At 40.7% G+C, this 23,402-nt stretch overlaps 1 long non-coding RNA gene across 1 annotated transcript; it reads left to right on the forward strand.

Annotated features, from left to right (window-relative positions):
• The first annotated feature begins 15,691 nt into the window (after positions 1-15,691).
• LOC138849003 (uncharacterized) lies at positions 15,692-23,011 on the forward strand. The gene is made up of 2 exons (XR_011387306.2): positions 15,692-16,297; positions 21,248-23,011. It is a non-coding gene; the product is annotated as an uncharacterized LOC138849003 (long non-coding RNA).
• Positions 23,012-23,402: the final 391 nt, after the last annotated feature.

Consider the following 23,402-nt stretch of genomic DNA (forward strand, 5'->3'; position numbering starts at 1 on the left):
AGCCAGACTGACCCAGGATAAAAGAGAATGCTGTTTCCATCCAAGGCAAAACCTTACCTCTTTTCTACTTCCATCCCTAAAGTCAATTCATCTACCCATAAGAATCTAGAAGACCTAGAAAATCATAGGCTGTCACCATGGGGAGAGAATGGGTTCAACACAATATACTTGCAGGAGACAGCCCTGGGAAGGGAAGCAAAGTCAGCAGGACTTCAAAGTGTCTTCCTTGAACCAAGAACATCAGCCCTTGGGAACTCCTTAGAAACGGCTCACTAGGCTAATCCTCCGCCTTGCGGCGCCGGCACACCGGGTTCTAGTCCCGGTCGGGGCACCGGATTCTGTCCCGGTTGCCCCTCTTCCAGGCCAGCTCTCTGCTGTGGCCAGGGAGTGCAGTGGAGGATGGCCCAAGTGCTTGGGCCCTGCACCCCATGGGAGACCAGAAGTACCTGGCTCCTGCCAGCGGATCAGCGTGGTGCGCCGGCCGCAGCGGCCATTGGAGGGTGAACCAACGGCAAAGGAAGACCTTTCTCTCTGTCTCTCTCTCTCACTGTCCACTCTGCCTGTCAAAAAATAAATAAATAAAAATAAAGAAGTGAACCAGACCTGCAAGAATTCTAAAAAAAAAAAAAAAAAAAAAAAAAAAAAAAAAAAAGAAATACGCACTCAGGCTGGTCGCGTTCCAGTTGTATTGAATAGAATCAGCATTTTCAAAAGACTCCCAGGTGACCCACATACATTTTAAGCTTTAAGAACCCCAGGTAAGACAAACTCTAGTATATAAACCCCAAGACAGACATGTGGACTAATGGATACCTAAATTAGCATATTAGCAATCAGGTAAAATCTCCTTCCTTCCATGGTTAGGGCCAGTGAGACAGGGCAGTCTCCTAATTCTAAGTATTCCAAGGGAAGACAGAAGTGATCATTTTAAACTATGAGTTTGTTGGCTAGGCTGCTCTTTGCTTGCTAAAGCAGGAGAAACTTATGGAAAAAGAGAGAACAAACCTCCAACTAACTATATTTCTCTATCTTCTTTCCTCATCTGTAAAATGGGAATAAACATGTCTGTCCTATGGATCATTGTTAAACTTGAATGAGATAATATACATCAAAGTCCTTAGCAAACTGTAAAAGTATTTGAAAGTTAGTTCTAGTTACATAGATAAAGCCTATCAATTGGCAACCTCTCAAGTTTTATAAATTCAGCATAGTGATTGCCATTGCAAAATCGCAGAGAATTTTACAAATATTTTTATATTTTCATGCTGATCAAAAATGTGCAGCAGTGTTTTCTGTGTACAAGACAAATGAAAACTTTTTTTTTTTTTTGACAGGCAGAGTGGACAGTGAGAGAGAGAGACAGAGAGAAAGGTCTTCCTTTTGCCTTTGGTTCACCCTCCAATGGCCGCTGCGGCCGGCGCACTACGCTGATCCGATGGCAGGAGCCAGGTGCTTCTCCTGGTCTCCCATGGGGTGCAGGGCCCAAGGACCTGGGCCATCCTCCACTGCACTCCCTGGCCACAGCAGAGAGCTGGCCTGGAAGAGGGATAGAATCCAGGACAGAATCCGGCGCCCTGACCGGGACTAGAACCCAGTGTGCCGGCGCCGCAAGGCGGAGGATTAGCCTAGTGAGCCGCGGCGCCGGCTAAATGAAAATATTTTACTGTGTTAATCCTCACCAGACAACTTTCTATGGGATAAAAATGAAGAGCTAAGAAGGAAAATTGAAGATTGAAAACTGTGTTTTGAAAAATAAACACAGGTGTATTTAGAACACATATATACATGAATGTGTATATGCACATATATGTCCTTTCTCAACCTTGAAAATTCAAAACTAACATCTATCTCACTCTGCATGCAGTTTGCCAAGTGACATAAAAAAGAAATGGTTGTCCTGAAATATCCCCTCAATAAAAGAGCCAGTTACCTTTTTGAATTAGCAAAGTAATGAGCTAGTTTATCTAGTTACACAGAAGCATAAATTTTAAGTTATCATTTGTTTAAACTGATTAAACTACATATACATATTTCAAAGATTATGAAGCTTTTCCTTGGGACTCTCTTTTTATCTTTAAAAGAAAACAATGCTAATAGTTTCCTTTTTCCTATACTCAACGACTATTTACTACCCCTTCTTGATGGGGGCTTTCAAAATACAAAGAAAGTCTGGCAAGTTTTCAACGTTCTTTTTAAGTCTGTTCTTAAGCACTTGTATGAAAGCATAGAGAGTACTTCTTTGGAGAATTGATAATGTCCCGCATTCACTATTTGTATATTAAGGACTGTCAGTTACATTTAGTGCATTCATTCCTTGGAATCCCTTGTTAATCTGCATGCACTGATTTCGGAGAAGCAAAGTGATCAGAAGTCAAAGTTAACATAACAATTCCTTTTCTACAAAACACAGCCCAAGACATTATGGGTCCAAATTTCAAAGCAAGTTACTGTATTTGCAAGTTTTAAGTCACACTTGGCAGTTTTTCCAAACACAGTGGTCAGGAACTGAAAAAAATAAACATGTGTTTCCAGGATTTTCTTTTGACATGCCACACAAAAAGTAATGTAACAACTATGTTTTCACTCCCTTTAAAAAGTGCTTCTTAAAGAAGAGAGGTTTGCTGCTGTTTGTGTTATTTTTTATAAAATAACATTAAGGGTCAAGATAAATATTACTTTTACTGTGCAAATGAAAGTTTAAACTTCAGCAGAAGGATTTCTTGAAAAACCCAATCTGTCATTATTCCACAATTTCATGATCTGCTTAAACTCACAGCACTGAGAACTTTCCATCTTCCAGGTGACTTAAACAAAAGAAAAAATAAAAAGCTCCATCTATATTCAATTCTTACACAGCAAGTCCAAGGTCATTTTCCCATTTTGCTGAAAGAATAACTGAGGTAAAGTAAATTTATGAACTTCCTGAGGCTTTCATAGCAAAGTCTTAGTAGCTGCAGGAGGGTAAAAATCCACAGGTGCGGTTCTTACTCAAGAGAAAGGAAGCAGTCCATCAAAAAGCAGGATTTCAGCAGTTCATAAAGGCCTCCAGACTCCAAAATCTCTCTCCTACAAGTTGGCCAGGTGGCCTAAATCTCCACCCCTATCTTCCCACCCCAATCTAAAGCAAGGCTTTGAAAAGCTCTGACCTATTAAAATGTAAATATTACACCTTGGAGGAATAACAATACCATCCAGCAACTGAGTAGGTGGATTTTTTTTTCTCAGTTCCCTAACAAAGATCTGGACCCACAGGGAATAGGATCTTGGTGAGCGGGGTGGAGGTTAAAGGATGAAAGTTATTCACTGTAGAACCTTTCTTAGGGAGATTGGGTGCCAGCAGAGCCCTGAGCTGCTGTGGATAGTTCTGGCACCTGGATGAGGGGGGCGATGATGAAAGGATGCTGGGATGAAGGAAGATTATCCAGGCAGGATGAGTGCTATTAGAGGAAAAGCCGACTGCAAAGAGTCTTGAAACAGAAGGAGAAAACTGTCCCACAGGCCATGTTTACCCAAGAGTGAAAACTTACGTTCACACAAAATCCTAGCTAAAGATATTTATACCAGCTTTACTCGTAACTGCCAAAACTTGGAAGCAAGTAAGATGCCCTTTAGTAGGTGAATGAATAAATCAACTGTGGAACTTCCAGACAATGGGATAGCTACCATCCAGTGTTGAAAAGAAATGAACTATCAAGCCATGAAAAACCACAGAGGAAACTTAAATGCATATTACTAAATGAAAGCCGATTTGAAAAGACACATACTGTATGATTCCAATTGTAAGACTTTCTAGAAAAGGCAAACATCAGTTTTTGGAGACAGCAAAAAGCCTATGGCTGTGCAGTAAAGACAGAAGGAAGGATGAATAGGAGGCGTGTAGACGATTTTTAGGTCAGTGAAACTCTTCTGTGTAATACTGAAACATGTCATTATGCATTTATCAAAGAACATTGAATGGACAACAGCAAGAATGAGCCCTAACATAAACTATGGAATTTAAGTGATAATAATGTGTCATTACAGGCTTATCAGTTATAACAAATGTATCGCTCTGGGTGGGGGGATGCTGATAGTGGGGAAGACTGTATACTGCTAAGGGCAGGAGATACATGGGAACTTTCTGTACTTTCAATTTTGCTGTGAACTTAAAACTGTCCTTAAAACAACTTTTTGTAAAGGCAACTGTTTAACCACCTTGCCCAGGACAATCTTTATTAATCTTTACTTTGTGTTTGCTTTTTTTTTTTTTTAATTTTTTTTGACAGGCAGAGTGGACAGTGAGAGAGAGAGAGAGAGAGAGAGAGAGAAAGGTCTTCCTTTGCCGTTGGTTCACCCTCCAATGGCCGCCGCAGCCAGCGCGCTGTGACCAGCGCACCCCGCTCACCACACTGATCTGAAGGCAGGAGCCAGGTGCTTATCCTGATCTCCCATGGGGTGAGGGCCCAAGCACTTGGGCCATCCTCCACTGCACACCCTGGCCACAGCAGAGAGCTGGCCTGGAAGAGGGACAGAATCCGGGACAGAATCCGGCGCCCCGACCGGGACTAGAACCCGGTGTGCCGGCGCCGCAGGTGGAGGATTAGCCTATTGAGCCGTGGCGCCGGCCTTGTGTTTGGTTTTGTTTGTTTGGATTCTTCTTATTGCTGGTTTTGTTTAAGTTATGGACTACTGTGAGACTCTAATAAAAGTCATATACTGTATCTCAGAGAAAAAATAATATGTACTTTCATGAATTCTCACAAAACAAGGAACACAATTCAGAAGTTTACAATAAAACCCATCCATAAGACTACTACTAGCTAATTGTATTACATACATATTACTAAGCACCAGATACTTTGTTAAACATTATTATTATGTACTATCTCATTTCATCTAAGAAACAACCCTTGAGCTAGATACTATTATCAGCCCTATTGACATATAAAGGAATTTAACTCCAGAAAGTGTTTTAAATTTTTTATTTGTTATTTAAAAGGGAGAGAGAGAGTTCCCATCCATTGGTTCACTCCCCAAATACCCACAACAACCAGGACTAGACCAGATCAAAATCAACAGCCCATATCTCAATACAGCTCTCCCATGTGAGTGGCAGGAATTCAAGAACTTGAGTCATTGCCTGCTACCTCCTAGAGTGCACATTAGCAGGGGGCTGGAATCAGGAGCCAAGCTGGGACTTGAATTCAGGCTCTGTGGCAGGAGATGTGGGCACCCCAAATGGCATCTTAACCACTAAGCCAATCACACAGCCTGCAGCGAGTTATTTTAATGATTGCTAAGCGTCAGAGCTGGGACTCCAGTGTAGGCTGATCCCAGGGAGCGTGCATGTTCTTCACCACACACTACAAGAGAGTCCAGCTCTGAAAGGCCATGACCCCAACTAAGCACTTCTCATCCAGATTGGGAATATTCACTCACCTATTCTCAAACTCCTAATTCTGATATCAATGAAATGTGCAGGACCAGAAGGTGCAGATTACACAGAGCTGGACCAATGGTGTCATAGGAGGTAATCATTTGTTCCTATTCCGGCTTCCACTACTGACAACCCCCCCCCCCCCCGCACACACACACACATACACACACACACACTTCCATCCTGCCACCTACCACGCCAGAGGTAACAGGCAGCAGTAAGTAGCATTTCTCTGTATTTACCCGATAGCAGAGGACTTGGATTATGGTGAATCATTGCCACAGAAATTTAAAAAAAAAAAAAAATTGGAGCAGTTCAATGCAAGCCTCAGTGTTGGAGGCTGATAAAAAATATTCCATAATCAGGGCCGGCGCCGCGGCTCACTAGGCTAATCCTCCGCCTAGCGGCGCCCGGCACACCAGGTTCTAGTCCCGGTTGGGGCGCAGGATTCTGTCCCGGTTGCCCCTCTTCCAGGCCAGCTCTCTGCTGTGGCCAGGGAGTGCAGTGGAGGATGGCCCAGGTGCTTGGGCCCTGCACCCCATGGGAGACCAGGAAAAGCACCTGGCTCCTGGCTCCTGCCATCGGATCAGCGCGGTGCGCCGGCCGCAGCGTGCTGGCCGTGGCGGCCATTGGAGGGTGAACCAACAGCAAAGGAAGACCTTTCTCTCTGTCTCTCTCTCTCACTGTCCACTCTGCCTGTCAAAAAAATAAAAAAATAAAAAAAAAATATTCCATAATCAACAGAGATTCACACTAGTGGACACACATCCATATTATATTAGTAGATATCTGCAAATGTTGAATAAATGAAGCCAGGCATGAGTAAATAAAATGGACAAAAATAAAGTCATAATTCTTTAATGTGGCACAGAGAGAGGCCACAGAACCTCTTTTACTTCAACATTCCGACTCCTAGATGTGTGGTATTGATCTTAGGGGGTAAGTCAATAGAGTTCACCTATTAATATCTCAGGAAGATGTCAAATCCAGTGTGTGTAAAACAGGATTCGTCAGGTGGGCATTGTGGTCAGGTAGGTTAAGCTACCACTTGAGATGTCCACGTTCCATATTGATGTGACTGAGTTCCAGTCTTGCCTCTGCTACCAATCCAGCTTCCTACTAATGGACGGCCTGGAGGCAGCCGACGATGGCTCTGATATTTGGGTCCCTGCTCTCACATGGGAGATCTGGTTGGAGTTCCTGGCTCCTGGCTTCAGCCTGGCTCAGACTCCCAGATGTTGTGGACATTTGGAAAGTAAACCAACAGTTGGAAGATTCTCTCTCTCTTCTCTCTCTCTCCTCTCTCTCTTTCCCTCCTTCCTTCTCTCTCTCTCTCCCAGTTAAAATAAATGTACTTAAAAAAAACAGGATACATCACTCCTTTCTCATATTTTTCATTTATTTTCCAAATTTCTGTAAATAAAATCAAGTACCACCAAGTCAAAAGCCAGAAACAGGAATGCCATTGTGAATACCTTTCCCTCTCTCATCCCCGTCACTTAAACATGTGCATGTGCCGGAGATTTAACCACTGAAATATCCTTTCTAGCTTTCTCATGACTTGCTGGGAGTATTACAACAGCAACGCCAACCCCTAACTGCTCTCCCCATTACTACCCTCAATCCCATCCAGAAGACTCTCCCTAGATAGAGTTTTAAGCATGAATCTATTGCTCTTTTACTCAGAACTCTCAGTATTCCTTCATTCTTTTTGAATGGCACTCGAAATCCTCCCCATTAATAGTTCCTAATATCCACAAATCCCTATTCTTTGCTCCACCCACACCAAACCATGGGCATCAATTTTTTTTTCAACGTACTTGCATGGAGAACCTCATCTGCCCATATCACACACCAACCCTGAAGTTATGTTGTCTCTCCTAACCCCAGCAGGGAACCTTACCAACTGCATCACAGCTTACAGAATTCAAACTGAGTGCTGTCTACTTGTAGTAATCTTCTCTGAAAGCCTTGCCTAGGTCAGGAGTCTTCATTGCCAGATGATGTAATTAGGCCCATACTATGCTGACCAGGAGGGACATGAAAAAGTTGAGGAAAAAATCAATTTGAAAGGGCCGGCATTGTGGCATAGTAGTTTTTTTTTTTTTTTTTTTTTTTGAGATTTATTTATTTGAAAGTCAGACACAGAGAGAGAAGGAGAGGAAGAGAGAGAGGGGGGCTTCCATCTGCTGGTTCACTACCCAATTGGTCGATCCAAAGCTCACCGATCCAAAGCCAGGAGCCAGGAGTTTCTTCTGGGTCTCCCACGCAGGTGCAGGGGCCCAAGGACTTGGGCCTCTTCTACTGCTTTACCAGGCCATAGTAGAGAGCTGGTTGGGAAGAGGAGCAGCCAAGACTAGAACTGGCACCCATATGGGATGACAGCACTGCAGGCAGTGACTTCACCCACTATGCCACAGCACCAGCCCTGGCATAGTAGGTTAAGCCTCTGCCTGCGATGCTGTCATCCCATGTGGGCACCAGTTGGAGTCCCAGCTGCTCCACTTCTGATCCAGCTCAGTGCTAATGTGCCTGGGAAGGCAGTGGAAGATGGTCCAAGTGCTTGAGCCCCTGCAGCCATGTGGGAGACCCAAAAGAAGTTTCTTCTCCTGGCTTTGGATCAGCCCAGCTCCAGCTGTTGCAGCCAGTTGGGGAGTGAACCAGCAGATGGAAGACCTCTCTCTGTGTCTTTCCCTCTCTCTGTCTGTAACTCTGCCTCTCAAATAAATAAATAAGTCTTCTTAAAAAATCAATTTGAAATCATTTAATCTTAAAAATTTTATAAAGGCAATGAAATAGTTATCTTGTAAATATAAATAAAAACACATTTTTATGATTTTCATGACATAGATTTTACACTTTAATCTTATTTTCATGTTTAACTACAAAAGAGTACAGCACAATCCTTTTAGTGGCCAAGTTCTTAAAAATCTGAGAGGGGCTGGCATTGTGGCATAGAGGGTATGGCTGCTGCCTGCAATGCAGATATCACTTATGTGCACTGGCTCAGAGTCAGCTGCTCCACTTCCAATCCAGCTCCCCACTAATTTGCCTAGGAAAGCAGCAGAAGATAGTCAAAGTCCCTGTGCAAGGGACTTTGGGAGATCTGGAAGAAGCTCCAGGCTCCTGGCTTCAGCCTGGCCCAGCCATGGACATTGCAGCCATTTGGGGAGTGAACCAGTGGGTGGAAGATCTCTCTCTCTCTTTGTCTCTGCCTCTCTCTTTGTAACTCTGCCTTTCAAATAAATAAAGTAAATCTTTTAAAACAAATCTTACATACCCTGGGTACCTTCTTTAATAATCCTATATTCTATAATTGTTGTTCTCAAACATCACCTTAACTAGGAAGTGAGTTCTCCTGAACAAGGACTGAAGTTTTCTTGGAGTATATGCATGACCATTACAAAGCCTAACAAATATGGGAGGTTCATGGTGATAGAGAGAAGGAAATAGAGAAGATGGGAGCAACTGAAGATAGATGGGGAGACAGGAGAGAAAGAAGGGAGAAGGAAAGACGCTCCCTCCAGCCCTAATATCCCACACTTTTAATTCTGAAACTGAATGCTCAGTGCCTCTTTTGCTCTGATATCTCTGTTATCAGCACACAGAAAGGCAGCTTCGGACTCTTGGTTAATCCTGAAGGCTGCTAAAATCAGTCCTTGTCAAACCCAATCAACCTCTCCAAGGACAAGTTGACTGTTCTATGGCTCTTGCCTAGAAAGGCTTTTAAAGGGAGTCAGTCTCTAGTGCATGTGAACTCCTACGGGGTACATAACTAGTCACTATCCACCATGTTCTTTGAGTTGCTTGATTCCTAATACACTCATAAAAATTAGTTTCTGGGCCAGTGGGGTCCTCAAATACTCATCAAAGTATTGCAGAATCTGGACAGCCCCACATATCAACCTTCAGGCAAGAGAAAAATCTCATCCTGGAACAACTGAGCAGGAGACCCTAATTATAGTGGGTTCTGTTAACTCCAAACCATGGGCAACAGGCTGCTTCTACCCAGGAACACTGTTTGCACCAGGACAAAATTCTTCAGGCAGCCTATTTAGTGGCCTACACTATACTATTATCTAACAGGTCATAGGGCCCTGTTTTTTCCATTAAAAATAATAATAAAAGGCTAAGACATATGCCAAATGAGAGCCAAAGTATTTTGAAAAGTTATAATGAATTTTTATGACAGAAATTACATTACACATAATATAAACATCTATATTTAAGGAAGATAATGGTTTAGCTCCAGGAAATAATAGTTAAGCAGTGATGACTTAAGCAAGTGCTTTACAATTAATGGAAATAAAAATTATATATTATTACAATTCAGAGATGCTAGGAGAATGGGACAGGAGTTAACTCATACCAATGGACTCAACACACTAGAATGAATTAAAGCTTCTGTGAAATAGACTGTCCCCCAAAGAGGGAAACTGCAAAAAGATCAGACTTCTTCAAGTTTAAAGATGTTAAATTCTCCTCTTTAAGGCCCATTACATATGTAGCCACTGGCTTAGCCATTTCTTACCTTCCACAGAATCAGTTCGCCTCCTAAAATGAGATATTTAAAGGCAGACTGTTGGCCTGGTGTCTTGGATGGCACATCACAGAGTTCCAAAGCCCTTAAGACACTGAAGCACTAGTTCTTACTAAGTCATAATTAACTTCATTGGGAGTTACACGATAGCAACTTAGAACAGAATTTGGCTGAACATTTTTAGTATTCTTCCACTTGGTAATTACTACTTCAGTGGGAATTTCAAGAAACAGAGGGCAGAATTTGGCCCACAAAGAGAAGCACATTAAGTAACAGACCCAATTTATAATACCAATAATAGACTGTATCAAAATCTCTGATGAAGTACCTTCATCAGTAAGTTGATTTCATCATGAATGCAAATTCAACAAAATGTCTTAGTACCAGGTCCCCCAAGAAGAGCATGTAGGAGACAACATAGCAAGTGAATGGCTCCACATGCCAGATCACCATTCTAAGACAATTCTGTAAAGACTAGGGAAAGACCTGGACACTGTTTGGCAGTTTAACCAGATAATAAATTCTTCTTGGTGCATGAAAAGGAGTCATCACAGCTCTGGTCTAGGCATTAAATATCTAAAGAATGAGATTCAGACCACTAAGATTTGGGCTTATGCTTCAAAATGAGAACCCAATGCTAGGTTCAGAATGACAGGTATAATGATAGTTGTACATTAGAAAACTCCAAATTACACAATATGCAATTTTTCACTACCGTTAATTGTGGAGCTTAAGCCCAGATTCCCGAAATTCAATCGTGATTCTCTTTCAACAGTGTTTATATTGTGCATGATATGATTTTTATCATAAAATGGAGACTTTTTTCCCTTTGGTTTGCATGCTTTAAATTACAGTATTTAGTTGGAGACTAATTTTAGGGTATTATCAATTTGACATTTGAGTTTCAAGCACACTTTGAAATTGCAAGCTAATGCAGAATATAGGAAGACTGTATTTTAAAATTATGTTCTCATCTATGCAACCTGTGTTCCTCCCAGTAATTTACCTGAGACACTGAAAAAGAAATACCGAATACATGTCCTGGGGCCAGTCCACAATCCCCTTGAAAATCTAGGCCAGACTTTCCATGGACAGCCATTAGCAACACTTCCCCAACCAGCCTGGCTCTAGCTGCCCTGTCATGAAGTCCTTATTCTCTACCATCACCTCCCCCTCCTTCCAGCATCCTGCATTTCTCAGTGCCCACAACATGGAGAAACAAAAGAAAAATCACACTGGAACGTCCTACCAAGTAAGGCAGACTGCTCCCCCATCGGCTGGCCCACCCATCCATGCACCATGTTTGTTAACATTCTGAAAGACATTTGTGCAGAGAACAAATTGACGGAGCTCATGTTTATATCAGAAATTTCAAAAACGGCAGGAGATTTATTCGTGGAATCTTAACACCCATTCAGACTGTCATAAAACACAAAGGACCAAATTCAATAAAAACTCTGTCCAACTTCCACAACACTAAAGTCTGTGTGAGCCTTCAAAACAAAATCAATTTTTCCAGTTTTGCAAAGGGCTGTTCAGACTTTGGTAGCATGGTAGCCAGCTGGGGCATTTCCTAACTTAGCCCCTAAATTAGTTTCAAAAGTAGTTCTGAGGACCACATTTGATGAAAGAATTTACCTCTCTCTCTCTCTCTCTCTCTCTCCCTCTTTCCCCCTCTCTCTTTCTGTTTCTCTCTTTTCTCTCTTGCTATCTCCTCTTTTTTTTCTTTTTTTAAAACATATTTCAGAGTACATCACATGGAGAACAAACAACAGAACTGCAGCATATGTCTCATGCAGTTAAAAGCTTCAAAACTGGCCTGTAAAACAGAATTCTTTGGTACACAGTGAAAAAATATTTTTTGATTCCATAATCCATACAGCAGTAAAGTTGGGTATAATCATTTTTAAAAGTTACTGTGTCCATGGACAGCTGTTCTTCATACATACTGGAAATGTTTCCTTTACATTCCTAAGGACATAAGAGTTTGACACCAAGCCAATACCTTTTGAAATGGTGAAAGTTAAACACACCCCATACTGATGCCTTTACTCTCCCAACAAACTCTCTCCCACAACTAAAATGTTAAAACTTTTACCCCACAGCCCACATTCTGAGATTAGTCCAATAACTAATGTCCTGTCCAAGTAAAATACATTTTGTCATAGCTTGAAAATGTTACCTTTCACAGAAGTATAGTATTTCTGACCAGCAGGGAACATATGTCAACATTATCTATTATTACCCAATGTCAGGACCAAAAAGGGAAGGTGGGTGGTGGATGTTAATAACGACTTAAGCGATTTCTAAAAGAGGCATTTGAGAAGTACAAAGCCAGAAGTTTCAAATGTTTTGTCTTATTTTCGCTGTGTCAGCAACCTGCCCCCCCCCACCCCCAAGAACAAACCTAATGCTGCCTCCGACCCAACGCCTAGTTCTCTTTTCAATTTTAGCCAACGCTTTGCTAAGCTGGAAAGTTTGAAAAATACCCTAGAAAACTTCTCCACCAGAAAATGAAAAACAAAAACATATGACCAGCAATGATGAAAGCAACTCCCACTCGCTAAGAAAAAGATTTTCAATCACAGGAGCACACGGCTTTTGGATTTAAAAATTTATTTTCATTTTTCAGGCTACTTGTCTGCTGCTTAGATTTGGGGGTTGGGTTTCTCATTGGACATTGGAGGAGCCAGAGGAAATGCTGGTTGGGAGTGTAATTTCATTTAAGCCATTTTCATGAAGGCTAACAGAAAGCATTCTTCTCATTCAACAAGACTTCAGGGGAGACAACTAACCATTCTCAGTTGAATGTGGGTTTCTCCTACAGAAGGAGTGGATTGTCACATTCCATCATGTTCTAGAAGAGGATATATAGCTCCCGTCTTTCTTAAAGTTGGATCAAGATGTGAGACATCATGTGTCGTGAACCTATGCTTACCATGCCTGGGCACCCATGCTCATGAAGGTGTTCTTTGAGCTACTGTAATGGAAAGAACTCAGTTCTTGTCCTTTGGGGACCCGTGTTTATCTCCAGTGCTTCCTAAGGAAAGGAGGAGACATGAGTTCTCACCTCACCCCAGGAACTTTTTGGGGAAGACTTTACTTTGGGTCACAAGTCAAGATTTCTGTCTTGGTTCAGGCCTGGAGCAGTAGGAACAGGGGTAACACGTCCCTTGCATCTCAGAGACTTGTGTTCTTTCCATCAAGGCCACAGTGTTTGGGGCCCTGGGTCACCTGGAATGTAGATTCTGGAACACACATGTCTTTGGTTGCTGTAAAAATGAGTAGTTCCCTTTGAAGAAATCATTCAGGAAATATTATCAAATAAAACTATTTAATTAAATAAACCCATCATCTTAAAGGGACTCGTTCCACTACAGACAGCTCAACCCATGGCAGAACACATGTCACAAGACCAGAGGAAGGTGGCAATGCTTACTGTTCTGACTTTTGGAGGAAGTTATCCTAATTTGTTCTTCCTCATCTCACTCAGCTTCTGAGACAGAAGTCATAGAATGATAGGTTCCTTCTAGATATTATAGTAGCAAGCAAAAAGGAAATTTTAATTACTTATATGGTCCACATTGCAAATCAAACAGTAGTTTAGCTGCTAGATGGCAGAAGTCCATATTCAACCCACCACAGAATGGTGGATCTAAAACAATCAAATTGTACAGAATTTTCTGATCTTTGTGTGCTGTGTTGTTGCACAACGCACCAAGCACAGGAGAGTGATTCAAGGAGATTCTTCGAGCATTGTGGAAAAGATGACTGATTCCCTCAGTCCTGTCAGAGTTCAGTCCTATCTCCACTGCTTCTGAGCCCTGTTGCATTAGGGATTTGGCTGTATCAATGGCAGGGGATGAAGTTGATGGACCTCCTCTCCTTTAGAAGCCTCCTTCCGTGCAGTTCCACCTGAGCTGGCAAACCACAGAAGATGTATAAATATTCTATTAACCTCCATATATAGAGTGTGTGCTTTAGAATCATTAAACGTTGAAGTTGAAAAGAACCTTAAAAGGTCATCCTCCTTATTTTTAAAAAACGGAATTAAATTCTAGAGATGTTGTGCAATTTGCTGTATCACACAGCTTGTCAGATGCCCTTATTCAACTCCATTTTGATCTGATGCCTTGGGACACTAAGTGATAGAATTGCAAGCCAGGATCCTGGTCTGTATTGGAATGGGAAATGTTGGGTAGAAGGGAAATTTCTGGCATCCTGATCCTTTATCAAGGAACTATTTACATAGGCTTCTTCACCTGTGATTTGTACACATTTCTGCAACAGTGTTATCCTTGATGTTAAAAAGAAACAAAGAAAAAAATACTTAAATACCATTTAAAAAGTCCACATATAATATAATTTCTAGTAAAAAAATCTTAATATTAATTTTAATATTGAAAATAGTAAAAAATCTCTTAATATTAAATTAAATATTACCTACAAAGATTGATGACTAAAGTTGAGTTATCATTCCTTTCCCAGCAAAAGGAAATAAGGATCCTAATAAGGAAAACAGTAACATATGTCTTCAAAATAATAAGAAAAAAATAAGAATTTTCATTTGAAATCTACTGGTCAAGATATATTATGTTTTAGCACATATTTCCCTTGATCTCAAAACAACCTATTCTCTGAGGAGAGCATTCATTTGCATCATCGTTTTCTTTTTCACCTTATTTGAAAGGCAGACAGACAGATACACAAGGAAATCTCTCATCTGCTGCACTGCTCTCCAAATGCTTGCAATGCCCAGGGGTGGGCCAGAAGGAAGTCAGGAGCCAGGAACTCTGAGTCTCTCTCATGGGTGACGAGAAATCAGCTACTTGAACTACATCACCTACAGTCCCCCAAGGCGCACATCATCAGGAAACTGGAATTGGGAGCTGGAGCCAGGACTAGAACCCAGGTACTTTGATATGAGATGCAAGCACTTTAACCAACATCTTAACTGCTAGGCCAAAGGTCTACCCTTGGGTCATTTTTTATAACTGTGAAAACTACAATTCAGAGAGATTTAGTAATTTGCCTAACACCTAGTAACTAGTACTGCAGCAAGAAGAAGCTGGGCATTTTTTAAAATGCTTATTTATTTATTTATTTATTTATTCATTTGCTTATTATTTATTTTCATCTACTTGAAAAGTGGAGTGACAGAGAGAGAGACAGAGAATAATTGAGAATCTTCAATCTGCTGTTTCACTTACCCAAATGCCTGCAACAGCCAGGGCTGGACCAGACCAAACCCAGAAACCAGGATACCATCTGGGTCTCCCATGAGGGTGCCAGGGGATCAAGCACGGCAGCCATCATTGCTGCCTCCCAGGGTGCTTTGTCAGGAATGCTGCATCAGAAGAGGAGTCCTGAGACTGGAACTGGCACTTGGATATAGAATGTGTGCGTCTGAAATGGTGGCTTAACCCTCTGTGCACACCACCAAATTTGCCTGGAAGCTAGACATTTTTACCCCTACCTACCTGTGTCCTCTCTATTGCAGTAGGTTGCTTGTAATAAAATCTTGATCTCATAGAATATAGGACAATTTCATTCATTCCATACAGATTCCTTTCCAAGATTAGGCACTTGGGGATTCAAATGTGAAATGGAAACTTATTTTCAAGAAATTTGTTTTTCCATGAGGAAGTGAAACAGCTTAGTTTTTAAGATATAAGTTCAATCACCAAAAATTAATTTCACAGGCCAGCTTTGTCTTCACTTGCATTTTGAGATGGCCAGAGTCTAAGAAAAGCTGAAGATGCATTTCAGGCTAAAATTGCCGAGAACTAAGTTCCTTTTTGAGGCTAGAAACCCTTTTTGTGGTGGACGAAGGGGAAGATTTGATTGAAATGGTGACATTTTCATTGTCTTTTTCTACAGGTTCATGCTTCAAAAATAGGCTTAATGCTTTTACAGAGGTTTATGGACATTAATGAAAATATCAAGACATATCAATGTTTGCATTTTTACAAGTTGGAATCTACAAATGTTAGTGATGCATAATCTCTACCATACTCCATAATAAAATTTGCAGAGGAAGAAACAGACTTGGAAAAGCAAGAATATTAAAGGATGAAACGATGTTAAGACTTTTTAAAGTAAATGCCCACTGAGCAGCAAACTGGGGTGAGCTTCAGAAACGTTGCCACTTTTACTGATGAGTACATCAGCTTGTATGATAGCTTTGTGGGTGAACAGGTTACATGTGCTTCTTCAGAGTTACGTTGAATATTTTTGTGGTTAATATCACCATTCTTCCTTCTTGCCTTGGCTCATGATGAATGGATGATGTTTGCCAGAATTTGGATGGAGAGTGAATCTACCATATTAGACTAAAATTGGTAAGCTTTCTTGTTCAATGTCTTAGAGACTTCTTGCAGAAGAATAGTAAAACAGAGATAGAACCAGATACAAACAGCCAAAGGCAAACAGGGGAAAAGTTATTCTGCCAAATTTATATAAATGAAATAATGAGAGCATTGTAGAATTTAGCAAAGTATTTTCTATCCTCTTATTACCAACTTGGAGCACCATGCAGCCAATGAGCTTGGATGCCATAAGAAGAATAGCTGTGAGGCTTGAGTATGCTAAATAACAGATTAGTCAGTAAGTAGTGTGACCTTGTGAAGAAAAGTGTACTCAATGAACTAAAAGCATAAACTTCATATATATTTTTGAATCAGCAATTCCTCTTCTGGGAATATGCTCTAGGTAAATAACCAAAGCTTGGGCAAATATTTGGCTATATAGAACATTTATGTAAATCATATCTATAATCCTAAAAAGATTGGAAACAAACTTAGTGCTTAACAATAGGAGATTGATTAAATAAATAACAGTTCAACCAACACAAAGGGTGTTGTGAAAGAATATTTAATGACATTGAAATGTATTCAGTATATATTATTTTTATTTTTAATGTTTTATATATGTTTTTATTTGACAGGCAGAGTTAGACAGTGAGAGAAAGAGAGACAGAAAGCTCTTCCTTCCGTTGGTTCACCCCCCAATTGGCCGCTACAGCCCACACTGTGCCAATCCGAAGCTAGGAGCCAGGCGCTTCCTCCTGGTCTCCCATGCGGGTGCAGGGCCCAAGCACTTGGGCCATCCTGCACTGCCTTCCTGGGCCACAGCAGAGAGCTGGACTGGAAGAGGAGCAATCGGGACTAGAACTATTTTTATTTTTAATTTCTAATAATATGAAGAGAACAGATTTCACCGGTATAATTCTAACACTACAAATTTTTAGTGAAAATAGATTTTAAAAATTACAGCAGGATTTGCATTCTTCCTTAACGTGTACATAAACATATGTGAATGAACTATTTGGAAGACTATGCATAAGAAGTCAGCGTTGTGGCATAACAGGCGTCCCATATGGGTGCTGGGTCAAGTCCCAATTGTTCCACTTCCCATCCAGCTCCCTGCTAATGAGCCTGAGAAAGCTTCAGAAAACAGCACAAGTCCTTGGGCCCCTGTATCTACATGGGAGACTCAGATGAAGCTCTTGTCTCTTGGCTTCAGCCTGGCCCAGCCCTGGGCATTGAGGCCATTTAGGGAGTGAACCAATTCATGAAACCTCGCTCTCCCTCTCTCTCTCTGTAACTCTATCTTATAAACCAAAATGTTAACACCAAAATGTTAACAGTGGTTATTTTAGAGTTGTGGTAGTGTGTGTGATTTCTAACTTTATTTATTTTATTTATCTGTACTTCCTAACATTTTCTAAACTGCACTTGAATTCCTTTGATTAAGAGAAAAACAAAATGGAAATACTTTTAATAAAGCAGAAATGACCACCACAAGACTACATAAGCATTTTTCAATGCAGCAAAAGCCACACATTTTACAAGCACATTATTTATCTAATATTCTTTTGCATTCAAAGCACAAACCTCTTTACAACAAAAATGAAAATAAACAACATATAGAGGTTGTTTTCAATTGTTTTGCTTTTCTATAGCCATCCTATACTATCAAGTATAAAAATTATCTGCAGACAATATTGAAGAGTATCAGTTTAAACGTAGTAGAGTTGTTCAGTGGGCTTCTGTTTTGATATTTAATCTGCTATTATGAGCTCATATAATTTTTCAGGGTCTCAGTTTAATTACTAATAAAAGGGGGACAGGCTGTGAGTCATACTCAGCTCTTTGAACAATATTAGACCAGTCAAACCAAAAGGATGCTTTAATTTCATTTAGTCTTAGTTCCTGCTTTAGAACAGGATTAAAAATAAATATAGGAAAAAGATGGAGAAAGTGAGTCACCTAATTTACATTTAACATAACGCAAACAAGTGCTTCTTTAATAGGTGCTCAATACCTAAACAGCTCAATTATAGAAACTTAGAAACAATTACTTTCTGGAAAATATTAGCATTCTTAATCTTTCTGCAGATTTTTTACTTTGTCAACTCAGAATTCATCCATTTTTGAAAAAGAAATATCTTTTACTTAGAGACAAAGGTAAGCCACAGTACACCTCAAACTAATTAAAGATGAATCTTTTCTGGAACAATGGTACAAAGAAAAAAGCAAATTATATTTTATAACTCAGAAAAAAACAGTCATCCACCAAAAGAATATTGCCTTCCTTTAATTATTGGAATAAATCATTCCATGGAAAACTCTTTGGCACACAGTGAAGATAAGATGATGATAAATATAATCTAAAACAATAAAAGAAGATAGATTCTCTTTTCACACAAACTCATCCTAGTTGCTAGTGAAACCCTAAAGGGTCCCTATACAAAGAGGCACCTTGAAAGCCTCAAAATGTCTATGGTATTTTACATACAACCTGGATATAGCCTACTCTGATTAAGGTTGACCTAATGTAATCTTCAGTAACTCATCTGTCATAGCATTTCAACTAAAAGATATGAAATTCTTCTAAAAATTAAGTTGTTAGAAAACGTGTTTTCTTCACTAAGTGTGCATTAGATAAACGTGGGATTCGTGATTCACCGTTGATCTAAGAGAACAATCAGCATTTGAGAATGAAACGGTAGGAATGCACTTGCAGTGCTGCTGGAGTTCTGTCTGAGAAGTCTCCTTTCTTCCACAGCAGTGTGTGGCACTGACCAGCCAGGCGAATTTCTAGAGGTTTTCATGTCTTTAGTTTTGAGCCCCATCACAGATACTGAGAAATTACACTTGCAAAACTCTGCTCACTGGAGCAGACATTAGGCCTCATAGTTAAGGCACCAGATAAGATGCCCTGAAGAGCTTAGCTTCTTTACCCAGTTCTAGCCCCAACTCCTGACTCCTGCTTCCCTTAATGTAGACTATCCGGGGTAGCAGTGATGGTTCAAGTACTTCATCCTTACCACCCTTGTAGGAGACATGTTCCTGCTGTTCATGCGTTTGGGAGTAAGCCAGTGGATGACTCTGTCTTCCTTCCCCTCTGTCCCTCTGCCTCTCAACATATTTAATTAATTAATTAATTTTCCAAAATGACTCTGGTTACAAGGACATCTAAATTAAGATTTTTTAAAAAATCAACAAATCTAAAGTGATTCGTGGCTCTTGAAGGAGAATTGGGTAGATTCAGAATAGCAGAAGATAAGATTTACTGATGACTGGATATGGGGTGGTAAAGGTAATAAGGAATCAAAAATGAATCCCAAAGGTTTTTCTTTTCAACACCTGGATAGATTAGGATGGCACTTCCTTACCTGGAGAAAAATGGTGAGAAACAGATTTAAGTGTTGGCAAGAATTCTGTCTGTTGGCTTTTTGATAGTGCCTTACATGATAAATCATAGTATTCTGTGACTCTAGATTGTAATCCAGCATGCCATTTTGACATGTGAATGTTCATGAAAAATTTTTTTCCATGTCAATGACTAAGGTAAGATAGAAATGGTGGTCAAGAGAAACTAAGGCATTTAGGAACTCTATGGAGCCAGTTGGTAAAATTCATGGACTCAGTTGTCTAATTCACTGAATATTAAGATCAAGAATAAGACAAAGAAACTGTTGATCTTGAACAAAAGACATTGGAAACACAGCGATGGTACCATGAAGATCCATACATAACAAACAGAAGATGGCATGTACAATGGTGCTACAAACAGCTCAAACAAAGATGGGTATTTGGCCTAGTGGTTGAGACATTGCTTGGGAGTGCTGCATCCCATATTGTTATGTCTGGATTTAAATCCTGGTTCTATTCCTAAATTCAGCTTTATGCTAATGCAGACCCTGGGAGGCAGCAGTGATGGATCAACTAGGTCCTTGCCACCCACCTTGGAGACCTGGATGGAGTTCCTGGCTCTGGGCTTCAGCCTGGCCCAGACCCAGCTGTTGCATCTGGGGAGTAAACCAGTAGATTAGAGTATCTCTCTCTCTGTGTGTTTGTGTGTCTCTGTACCACTCAATTTCATACAATAAATAAACTTCTGAAGAAAAAATACATATACCACAAAAGATGATTATGAAAATAGAAAAATTTTTGCCACAAAAAATTTGTGAACTCCATGCATATGAAAGGGTCTTCAAGAAGTTCTCTCTTTTTTAAGATTTTGTTTATTTATTTGAGAAGTAAACTTACAGACAGTGAGAGGGCAAGACAGAGAGAGAGGTCTTCTATCCACTGGTTCACTCCCTAAATGGCTGCAAGGGCTGGAGCTAGGCCGATCCTAAACCAGGAGCCAGGAGCTTCTTCTGGTTCTCCCACGCAGATAGAGGGGTCCAAGAACTTGGGCCATCCTCCATTGCTTTCCTAGCCCATAGCAGAGAGCTGGGTCAGAAGTGGAGCAGCCAGGACTAGAATCAGCACCCACATGGGATGCCAGCGCTGCAGGTGGAGGATTAACCTACTGCACCACGGTGCCAACCCTAAGTAGTTCTTATAAAATGCATATTATGAAAAAAACTGTGCATGGATTTAGAAATATTTTTGTCCTGGAATAAAGATATCATTTAATTCCAGTTTTCCATGAACTTTATGAATATCTTTCATATATCTGGAGGGCAGCAAGCAGACCAAAGATGATGGAGACCTCTCTGTGCTGCTTGCTTGAGCAAGACATCTTTCTTCTTGATTCTCAAAGAATAAATTATTTAGGAGACTACAGGAATATGCTTGGGTGGGTTTAGTGTGAAACCTGCCATTTATTTTGTAAGGGCTGGACTTATCACCTCAGAAGTGTGAAAATAGGTGTGAAAAACATCCCCCTCCTCAACGCTGTGAATTCTTTTAAAAATCTTTCACTCAGAGTGTAAATGATCCTAAATATCTCTTAGCCCTTATCCTCCAAACCTGTTTTCTCATCTTCTTCAACAGAGTTGTCTAAACCTCCTGGGATCAAGAGTGGAGCACCATGATGAGCTTAGAGGAATGTGGGGGTAATTGTGATGGGACACACTTTGATTCCAATTTCCTCCAAGTCACTGCACTCAAAGCTACTGGTTGGCCATCATCTGCTTCATAGGAAAATTCCCAGGAAACTGTTAGGCACTGTGGGGAAGAGTTCTGCCCCTAGAAAAGGACCTCCTCATTGGGCTGATGACCTCTGGTCCAGGACAGATGAACACTTGTTACTGCTTCCATTGACAGCCAGAGCCAGAACCAACTCCCTATCATACGCGGTCTTGCAATTAAAAGCCGTTTTGCAAATTATTGTGTCATGTGCAAACAAAATGTATGTTCTTCTGTTGTGAAGAAATGGATGTTGATTGTATGTATGCAAGTGGAATTTCCCCTGCTTTTTCATTCCTTAAGGCTGGATCCTGAGTGTGCTGTCACAGCCATAGCTAGCTTTGAACAATCTAGGCAATTAGTCCTGCAGAGAACAGTTGCCTGACATGTCTTGCATCAGTTGGACCATAACGACTGCACTTCACCACCAGATATTCCGCATTCAATAGCACTGAAAAAGGTAAGGGTGGTTTTCTCACACTTCTTTATATTTGCGAAGTGATAGGTCCCACCCAATTAAAGTTCCAGTTCATTTTTAATGATAGATTTTTAGAGACAGATCTCACCTCCACCATTATGTCATGTATTTAGAGCAAATTTTAACCTCTTCTTAAAAGTATAGAGGCAGATACATCCAGTTAAATTGTTTGCTAGCACACTTAGCTTTAGAAACGCATTTATCTCATACATTTGTTTATATCCTTCTGACACATATCCACAGAAAATGCTGGCACTGATACTTTTTTCTCTCCTCCCAATACCATCCATTCTCCAAATCTATTGTTTCAATGCTCATAGATATATGCAGGTCTCCATAATGACAAATATTGTGTTATTCAGTTCTTTAAGCCTTCCATGCACAGTTACGTTTCAAAAATGTCTTCTCCTCCTCCTCCTCATGTCATTTAAGTGAGACCACAAACACATACGGTGACATATTTATTAAATAAAAATAATGTTTAGCATAATTGGTTTTGTTTTTTACTAATGTACTGAGAATTTCTAAACACATGCCCTCTTTTGTGACTCGCCAATGTCACGTGAATTTTTATGTGAGCTTTTAAGTGATAAAGACCCATTCTTAATTAAGCCTTTAGCACTGTAATTCTCTCACCCAGGAAGCTATTGTATTGATGGCTCAATCATTGACTCCAATGTATGGAGGAAGCTTCTTTATATGCTACTATTCATGTACATTTCCAAGTCTTAATTTGCAAATTAAATAGATATATTTTCATAAAACCAAGGCAATCCATCCTGTCTCTATATCTGCATAACTAATTTGATAGCATTAACAATTTTTGGACATTTGACACAGCAGTCCACATGGTGTTTGGGATGCCTGTATCCCATCAAGTCCTGACTCTGTTTCAGATTCCAGATTCCTGTTAATTCCCACCGTGGGATGCAGCAGGTGATGGCTCAAGTACTTGGGTCCCTGCCATCCATGTGAGAAATTCAGCCAGCTACTGGCTTCTGCAGCTTTTGCAGGCATTTGAGGATTGAACCAGTGGATAGAAGATCTTTGTCTGTCTGCCTCTGTCTCCCTCTCTCCTTGTATTTCTGCCTTTCAAATAAACTGAAAGTACATAGTAAGTAAATAAATGTTAAGTACTAATGTTAAATTTATTTTGAGTTTGCTTATCATTTTGTTTTTACTAGAAAAAAAAACTTTTCATGGAAAATTAGTAAATTCTTCAGGTAGGACCGGCGCCGTGGCTCAATAGGCTAATCTTCCGCCTGCGGCGCTGGCACACCAGGTTCTAGTCCCAGTCGGGGCACCGGATTCTGTCCCGGTCGCTCCTCTTCCAGTCCAGCTCTCGGCTGTGGCCCAGGAGTGCAGTGGAGGATGGCCCAGGTCCTTGGGCCCTGCACCCGCATGGGAGACCAGGAGAAGCACCTGGCTCCTGGCTTCGGATCCGCGCGGTGCCCTGGCCACAGCGGCTATTGGGGGGTGAACCAACTAAAGGAAGACCTTTCTGTCTCTCTCTCTCTCACTGTCCACTCTGCCTGTCAAAAA

The sequence above is a fragment of the Oryctolagus cuniculus genome, chromosome 3 (genome assembly GCF_051225735.1).
Source record: "Oryctolagus cuniculus isolate XC-2025 breed Fujian yellow rabbit chromosome 3, ASM5122573v1, whole genome shotgun sequence".
NCBI lineage: Eukaryota > Metazoa > Chordata > Mammalia > Lagomorpha > Leporidae > Oryctolagus > Oryctolagus cuniculus.